The sequence below is a fragment of the Rhineura floridana genome, chromosome 11 (genome assembly GCF_030035675.1).
Source record: "Rhineura floridana isolate rRhiFlo1 chromosome 11, rRhiFlo1.hap2, whole genome shotgun sequence".
Classification (NCBI taxonomy): Eukaryota; Metazoa; Chordata; class Lepidosauria; order Squamata; family Rhineuridae; genus Rhineura; species Rhineura floridana.
The window spans coordinates 10,691,903-10,700,654 of record NC_084490.1 but is presented as its reverse complement, the minus strand read 5'-3'; positions in this window follow the sequence as shown (position 1 = coordinate 10,700,654).

Below are 8,752 nucleotides of genomic sequence, written 5' to 3'. Positions count from 1 at the left end.
CTACACTGACACCTTAAGCCTTTTTTCTGTTGCCACCTATTATTGTGATTGAAATGTGTTTTAATTCTTTTTAATATTATAATATTAAGATTTTGTAACTTTCCCTGGGACCTATTGGCAAAGGGTAGGCAGTAAATATAAATATAAATAAAGAGCAAATCAATTATCTTTACCCACAAAGTTATGGATAAGCATGGCACAAACAGCACAAACTCCATATTAAGTATTAAGTGTTCTTTAAAATAAAATATAATTTATATTGTTTTTCATTATAAATGTAAACAGATGCTAGCTTATATTGTTGCTATACACTGAATTTTATTACAGTTTCTTTCCATTCATGATGATTGTACAATAACGTTACTGTATCTTTAAGGAAACAGCTTTGAAAAGTTCAGTTCCTTTCCTTGTTTAAACCGTTAGCCAATTGCCCTCTATACATTCCAACACAGTTAACACTCATCAACTATACCCAGAGGGTTATATTTGCAGGCAGAGGAGGCTGGTGGCTCCATGCCATTGGGACAGTGGAATCCACTGTAGGATTTAGGCCAAACTTTCAAGGAGCTGCCCAAGGTTCTGAACTGTCCCAGCACATTGGACTGCTCCCTGTAACTTCAAAATAATCTGATCCCACTGCCCTGCTGACATGGAGCCACCAGCCACCACTGCTTCTATGAGGACTTCTGTTGAAATGAAGTCTTCACCTTGGTGCAGCACCCTCTGCTATTGCAGGCACTGAGCACACCCTGCTGATTCTTTGCTTCTTGAAGGCCATTTCCTGGGATTCTCACTCTCTGGTCTTCTACTCCAGCCAGTGATTTCAGCTGTTGCCTTCTCTTTGGCTTCCCAAGACCCTCAAGCCACAGTCCTCAGCCTTGCTACTTCTGCAGCTGCTTCTCTTTGTCTTAAGGTAGCTAGCTGTCTTCTTAAGATAACTACCCCTGACTCGGACCCGAAACTGCCCTTTTATTTCCAGCCAGGGCCTCTCTCCAGTCAATCACTTCAAATGTGGGTGGAATTATCCCACCTCATCACAACATTACTCTGTTGCAATGAGATGAGGAAGAATGCCCATGAACTAGACAAACGGAAATCTACTATTTTTAAATCCTCGGTCACTGTATATATGCATAAGCCCTTACTCTCAAAGCTATAGCTTGTGGTTGTTGTTTTTAAAGTAATGTGGCAGTTAATTGTCAGTCAACTACCTGTATATTCTGGTACTTTGTGACTACACTGCTCCTAGAAAACATAGACAGTTCATTTAAAAAAAAACCTTTACATTTCTTCACAGAATATAGTGCAACTATAGAATTTGCTCCCACACGAGGCAGTGACAGCCACCAACTTGGATGGCTTTAAAAGAGGATTAGACAAATTCATGGAAGATAAGGCTATCAGTGGTACTAGTCATGATGGCTATGCTCTGCCTCCATAGCCAGGGGTGGTATGCTTCCAAATACCTGTTGCTGGAAACCACAGGAGAGGAGAATGCTCTTGCACTCAGGTTCTGCTTGAGGGCTTCTGATGGGCATCTGGGTGGCCACTGTGAGAACAGCATGGTGGACTAAATGGGCCACTGGTCTGTCCAACAGGGCTCTTTGAGAAAAATGTGCAAGATTCTGTATTATGCCACATCATACATCTGTTAAAATAATGAGCTATGTCAATGGCAAACACTTGTTAATAGTTATGTCCAAGTTACAGGCGTCATAACTATTAACAAGTGTTTGCCATTGACATAGCTCATTATTTTAACAGATGTATGATGTGGCATAATACAAAATCTTACACATTTTTCTCAAAGAGGTCAATAGAAGGATGATTTCTGAAAGCTATGGGTTTGGAAAACCTGTAGATCTGAGACACAATGCCACCAATGATGAGGTCTCCTGACTGGTAATGTTTGTGAAGAATAGGAAGCGGGTCTCCAATGATGCACACCACTGGAGGCAAAAGCACTGCTACCAATACGATAGATCCCACTATCTTGCATAAATCAATTCCTTCTGTGTGTAAATCCACCTGTCCTCACATTATCCTTCTCAGTCTTGTGTTGAGTTGCACAGCTAACTTCAATGGATTGTGTAGCATAATGTATCTATGAATAGATTGACCAAACCTAGACACACACTACAGGGTGTATTATTATTAGAATCCTTCTATCCTGATTTGTTACAATACTGCTTATAAGTGCAACTCCCTTGAGATATGAAGATGATGCAGAAATAATAATGGTTAATTTGATCAATACAGGAGAGGTTTGCAAGGATCATGCAATGTATTCATTCAAATTACAGCAAAAAAAGGCAGCATTAAAATATAAATGTACTGCTTAGGGCAGATGATAACTGATATTCACACTAACTGGCTGTTTTACGCAAGCCTGGATATTAATCTCAATCTTTGCACGATATGGGTCCATTGAGAGAATGTCGTTCCTTTAATAGGGACGTTTTTGCCTCGACCCGAAATATAGGAGAAGGCTCGGGAATGATCTCGAAGCTTCTTAAGTGCCACGTGGGATCAAGGGGGGCAATCAGGTTTGGGATTGAGCGGTGTATTTAAAGCTGCTCCTTCCCTCAGCGTTTGCCTTTTTTGCCTCGCGTCACCTTTAGCGCGTGGTGCTTGCAAGGGCTCCGTCTGCGTCTCTTGGTGGTCGTTTATATTCCTTATTGGCTGGTTTGTTAGTCCGTTCTGCCTCCTCTCGTCCTGTGTTTCTATTTAATTATTTTCTTCGGCTCTAATTCCCGCCGATCAGCTGGGCTTCGGGCGTACGCCCACGCGCCCAGCGGCTTTTTAGCCGGCTCGCGGCTTTCTGCTCCTTTTATTGGGTTTTTTCATTTTTTGTCCTTGCTGCCTGTTCCCGTCTTGTGCTTCTATCCCATTATTTAATTTGGCTCGCATTCCCGCCAATCAGCTGGGCTTCGGGCGTGCGCCCACGCGCCCAGCGGCTTTTTAGCCAGCTCGCGGCTTTTTGCTCCTTTTCTTGTGTTTTTTATTTTTTTTTTCGTTTGTTGTCCTTGCCGTTTGCTCCCGTTCTGCGCTTCTATCCCTTTATTTAATTTGGCTCGAATTCCCGTTAAGCAGTTGGCTTGCGAGCGTTCACCCCCCCCACCTTAATTTTGGTTTGTTCCCATCAAGTTGTGCTGCATTTGAATTCCCTGTAGGTTACTATTTTCATTCTTTTCGTGTTTTAAATTTAATAACATAGTCTGTTGTGGTAGTTTTCTAGCTTGGTTCATATGTTCTGTTTTTACTTTATTCGTGTATTATTTATGTAAAGTATTATTATAAATAATATATATATATATTAAATATATATATATATATAATAATAATAATAATAATTTTTTTTCAATAGTTAAAAATATTTTATTAGTTGATATAATATTCCCTTTTAATTAACTTTCATATCTATTCTGACCCCCCCTTTCTAAATAATAATAATAATAATAATAATAATAATAATCTCATACAGTTTCTGAGTTGCTGGCTGTTTTTTTTAGTGGTTTTACTTATTAATTGTTATTTGTTGTTTCTGCTGTTGTATTCTTCGTATTGGTAAGAGACATGCCGCCTAGGAAGGTTCAACAGAAAAAGGCGTTCGTGTAGTAAAGCAGGCTTCCAAGCGCCCTTCAGCTCAGCATCGCCAGTCGTCTGACGAAGAGGAGGATATGGGCACCATTCGTGCTTTGGTGGCGCGGGTGGATGCTCTGGAGAGGGAGCGTTTGCAGCCTTGCGATGCAGGGGCGGAGCCCAGTACCGCTCCTACAGGTAAGAAGTCAGCCCGCATTGCTGAGAGGAGCTCTAAGTCAGGTATTATTGCTTCTTTGGTTTCTAGGATTGGTGTTCTTGAGGCTGCAGCACCTGTACAGGAGTCTGTGGTTCTCCCTTCTCCTCTACCTTCGTCTGTGGTTCCGGTTACGTCCTTTTCTTCTGTGCCTTCATGTCCTGCTCTTGGGTCGTTTCCGGGACAGATTCAGTCTTCTCCGATCAGTGTCTTGCCGGGGTCGTCTGAGGCCTCTGCTTTGGGGACTTCTCCGCTTGTTGCTTCTCCGGCTGCTTATGCAGGTGAGCCACTCGCAACACAGACTTCTGTTACACATAATATTCCTGCAGGTGTTAGTCTAGATTCTTCTTTGGTTGGTCCTCTGCCGCAGAGTGGCTCCCAACCTATTGTGTTCATGGGGGGGGCGTGTTAGTTCCACGGCAACCACAGCTTCCTTGGCCTGCCACTGCTGTGACTCCTTGGCAGCCATCAGCGGCTGCCGTGGGCCTTCCTTCTTCCCCTTTGCCTCTCCCTCAGGGTGTGTATCCTCAGGGTGACACCTCTATTCCTTTGGGTGACCATTTATTGGTCACAACAAAGGAAAGAATATGGCGGGGAGAGTACATTGATTTATTTACTCTCCTCTTTCACGAGAATGAGGTTAAAACGAAGGAGGGTCAGAATGGCAAGGAACGTGAGGTAGCCACAAAAAAGAGAGTCGATCGTGTATGGCCTAACTGGCTGAATGCTTACACGATTTATATGGGAGTTATGACGCAGGCTTACCCATCGAGGGCCCTCTCTATGATAAAATATCAGGATATCATTCATCGGGCCTTTCGAGAATTTTCTGGCACCGCTTGGCTGCGGTACGATGAAAATTTTAGGCAAAGGGCGGCATTGGATCCCACTCTTCGTTGGGACGTGGAGCATCCCAGTTTGTGGCTTCGTGCCATGATGGCCGCCAGGCCTACGTTTGGTGATAGGGCTGATAGTGGACACCTGTTAGCGCGAGCACAGACTTCCGCCGCTGGCTCTGGTCAGGGCAGACAGTGGGTTCAATCCCAGCAGGTCTGTTGGACGTTTAATAGCAGTGGCCGTTGCCTCAGGCGTCCATGTAGGTTTCGACACGCTTGTGGACTGTGTGGTGGCAACCACCCCAGTTCTTCCTGTCAGCGTGCCAGGCAGGCTCGCCAGGGTACAGGGGAACACCAGCAGCCTAAACGCGGGTCTGGCAATAGCGGCGGTACGTCGCAAGGCCAGTAGCCCTGTTAAATTAATTCCCTTGGCTCGCTGGTTGGCAGGTTACCCTAATAGGTCTGCTGCTAGTTTCCTGTTGGCAGGTTTTACTGAAGGTTTTCGTATACCCTTTCAGGACCCCAGGGTTGCTACTTCATCAAAGAATCAGCCCTCTCTCACGCCTATGGCATCGGTAGTGTTGGCCAAACTCCGCAAGGAGATCAGTGCCGATCGTATTTCAGGCCCATTCATTTCTCCTCCTTTGGAGAATTTGAGAATTTCGCCTTTGGGTATTGTTCCTAAGAAACAGCCGGGCGAATATCGCCTTATACACAATTTGTCATTCCCCAAAGGTGCTTCTGTTAATGACGGCATTTCTCCACGTCATGCATCAGTTAGGTATACATCCTTTGATGAGGCGGTGAGAGTAGTCCGTAGGGCTGGTAGGGGTGCTTTATTAGCGAAATGAGATATAAAATCTGCGTTTCGTCTTTTACCTGTGCATCCCGATGACATTGATTTATTGGGTTTCAAATTTCAAGGCCAATTTTATATTGATAGGGCCATGCCCATGGGTTGTTCTGTGTCTTGTGCTGCTTTTGAAGCATTTAGCACATTTTTAGAGTGGGCGCTGCGATGGAGGACTTCTTCCCTCTCAGTTCATTATCTCGATGATTTTTTGTTCATAGGGCCGGCTGGGTCTTCACATTGCCTATATTTGATGCAATCCTTCGAGGCCCTAACCACTGAATTAGGTGTTCCCTTAGATCCCGAAAAGTCTGAGGGCCCTGCTACTTCACTTACCTTTTTAGGTATCAAATTAGATACGATTGCCCAGTTGTCCTGTTTGCCACAGGACAAGTTGCTTTCTTTGCGGCAACGTCTCCGGGATGTACTTGCCTTAAAAAAGATTACATTAGCTAAATTGCAGGAACTTGTGGGACACCTGGTCTTTGCCTCTGAAGTCATTTCCCCAGGGCGGGCATTTCTCAGGCGTCTTTGCGACGCCATGAAAGGTTTGCGCTCTCGTTCCTATTTCATTCGCGTTTCTGCTGGTATGAGAGCAGATTTAAGTATGTGGCTTACGTTTTTGGAGGACTTTAATGGTCTTTCTTGCTGGCGCGAAGAATTGCTTTTGGAGGCCGAATTACAGGTACATTCCGATGCTGCTGGGGGAATAGGCTTCGGTGTAATGTTCCAGTCGCAATGGTGCGCTGATAGATGGCCTAATACATGGCAGGCCTCTGGGACCACTGGAGATATGACTTTTTTGGAATTTTTCCCAATAGTTGTGGCAGTTCATGTTTGGCCAAAGGCATTCAAAAACCGAACAGTGCGTTTTTGGTGCGATAATTTGTCCACTGTGTGTTATCAATGGCCAGACTTCCAAATCTCCTCGTGTCATGCGTCTAGTGCGCATCTTTGTACTGCAATGTTTGCGATTTAATATTCTTTTCGTTGCTCGGCATGTTCCAGGTTTACAAAACAGCGTTGCTGATGCTCTTTCCCGATTACAGATGGCGCGTTTTCGGGAGCTTGCACCTGGAGCGGCTTTGGACCCTGTCCCGGTCCCGCCTTTCTTATGGAACCTTGGCGCTTAGAAGTTGGAGCCGCTATTGCGTCTGCTCTTGCTCCCAGTACTCAGAAAGCGTATCAGCGCTCTTTTGCGAAGTTCCAGGCCTTCAGAATCAGTGCTGATTTACCTATGGCGTGGCCTATTCCTGTGGATCAATTGTTACAGTATATGTTGCATTTGAAAGGGCAAGGCTCTTCTGTTTCCACCATCGCTGGGCACCTCTCTGCGCTGGCCTTTATCTCTAAGGCACGGGGACTGCCGGATCATTCTGTAGATTTTAGGGTCAGAAAGGTCCTTGAGGGTTGGTCGCGTTCCGCTCCCAGGCCCGCTGACCGGAGGAGGCCAATCACGCCCGATGTCCTCCTCCAGATCCTGGCATTGTTTCGTTCTTTATGCTCATCCCTGTATGAGGCGCACCTTTTCAACGCAGTAAGTCTGATGATGTTCTATGGTGCTTTTCGCCCTAGTGAAGTGTTAGTCCTCTCTAAGCGCGATGTGTCTTATAGGGCCTTATGCTCTGGCGATTGCACGTTAGGTGCTGATATGGTTAGGTTTTCCCTGCGAGTCTCTAAGACTGATCAGAAGGGCCGTGGCAGTCTTGTGTCTTTACGCAGCTGCCAGGTTTTGGAATTATGCCCTGTGTATGCAATGCGTCAATTCTTGCTTCTAAGGCCAGCGGGCCTGCGTTATCTCTTTATACATGCGGATGGCTCTGCCCTGACTCAGTTCCAATTTTGGGCCATTGTTCGGCGGGCCTTGTTGGCCACTGGTCATGATGCTGGAGTCTATGGGCTGCATTCATTTCGGATTGGAGCAGCCACGGCTGCTGCCCTCGTGGGCATGATCGTTGGTGACATCCAGGCGATCGGCAGGTGGCGTTCCTCCGCTTTTCAGTCTTATATCCGGTATTAATGTTGTATTTATTTTGTTTTTCTTTAGGTGTTTTAAGTCTTCCAGTCCCTGTGCGGATCGTTCTGTGCGGCCATTCCATCTTGTTCTGGGCGCATCGGAGGGCCTCTTCGTCGTTTGCCGGGACGCAACTGCAGCTTTCTGCATCAGCAATAGTTAGCTGGGAGGCGTGGAGGGGCATGTTATGGGACGCTTTGTTGCCACTGGTGTGCCGAACCATGGCGTCAGCGGCTCAGCCGCATATTTTGTTAATTCATTTGGGGGAGAATGACCTTGTGCAGCGCCCTGGTATGGACTTGCTGCTCAAGGTCACTCATGATCTCACGTGGCTTAGGCGCTCTTATCCTACTTTAATTTTGGTGTGGTCAGAGATGCTCGTGAGACGAGTATGGAGGGGTGCTCTGCACCCAAATCAGATTGATAGGTTGTGCAAATGGGTGAATAGGAAGGTCAGGGATTTGGTTTCATCCCTTGGGGGGGCGTGCATAATTCATGACAGGATAAGGTTTTATTCTCCTCAATTGTTTAGGGACGATGGTGTCCACCTGTCAGAGTTGGGATGTGATTTGTTCCTAGAGGATTTGAGGTTGGGTTTAGGGAGTTTGTTTCCCTCTATGGGTTGAGGGGACCAAGCTTGAGCTGATCCCCTCTTGTGGCATGGAATTCGGGCAGGTGAGGTATATTGGGTTATGTGGAGGCGGTTAAGGTATACAGGTAAGGGGCACTCCCCAGGGAACCATCAAAGCTTAATGCCTGGTGGCGAACTGAGGAGTGTCCTTGTGGGACCTGCTTGCGCATCAGGGTGAACGCCTGTACGGCGGGGCCATGGTGCGGAGGTTGGGACCACAGATGACTTCAGCAGCAAGGAGGGGGGTTTTCCCCCATGTCCTTGACTATGGAGTTAAGGTCTGAAGAGAGTATTTGCCTTTAGAAGGCGTGGGATTATTCCCACATAGGTAGGAGGCCTCACCTGCCCGAAGCAATTTAATCTGATGAATTGGCTTATCTGCATTTGATGTAGAATGTTATATTTAATAAATATAACATTATTCCAGCTTGTGTCACGAGTCTTCTTGGGTGTGGGGGCAAATGAAGTACGGCTCCATATTGAATAAGGTTTTATACCAAGAAAATCCCCGGGGGAAAAGGGGATAAATTTGCCGAATAGGTTGTCCATCTCTGTGCATATAATAATATCCTATCTCTTAGAAGCTTCTTAGCCCGGGGGTAGGGGTTGGTAGGTAATAGATCTA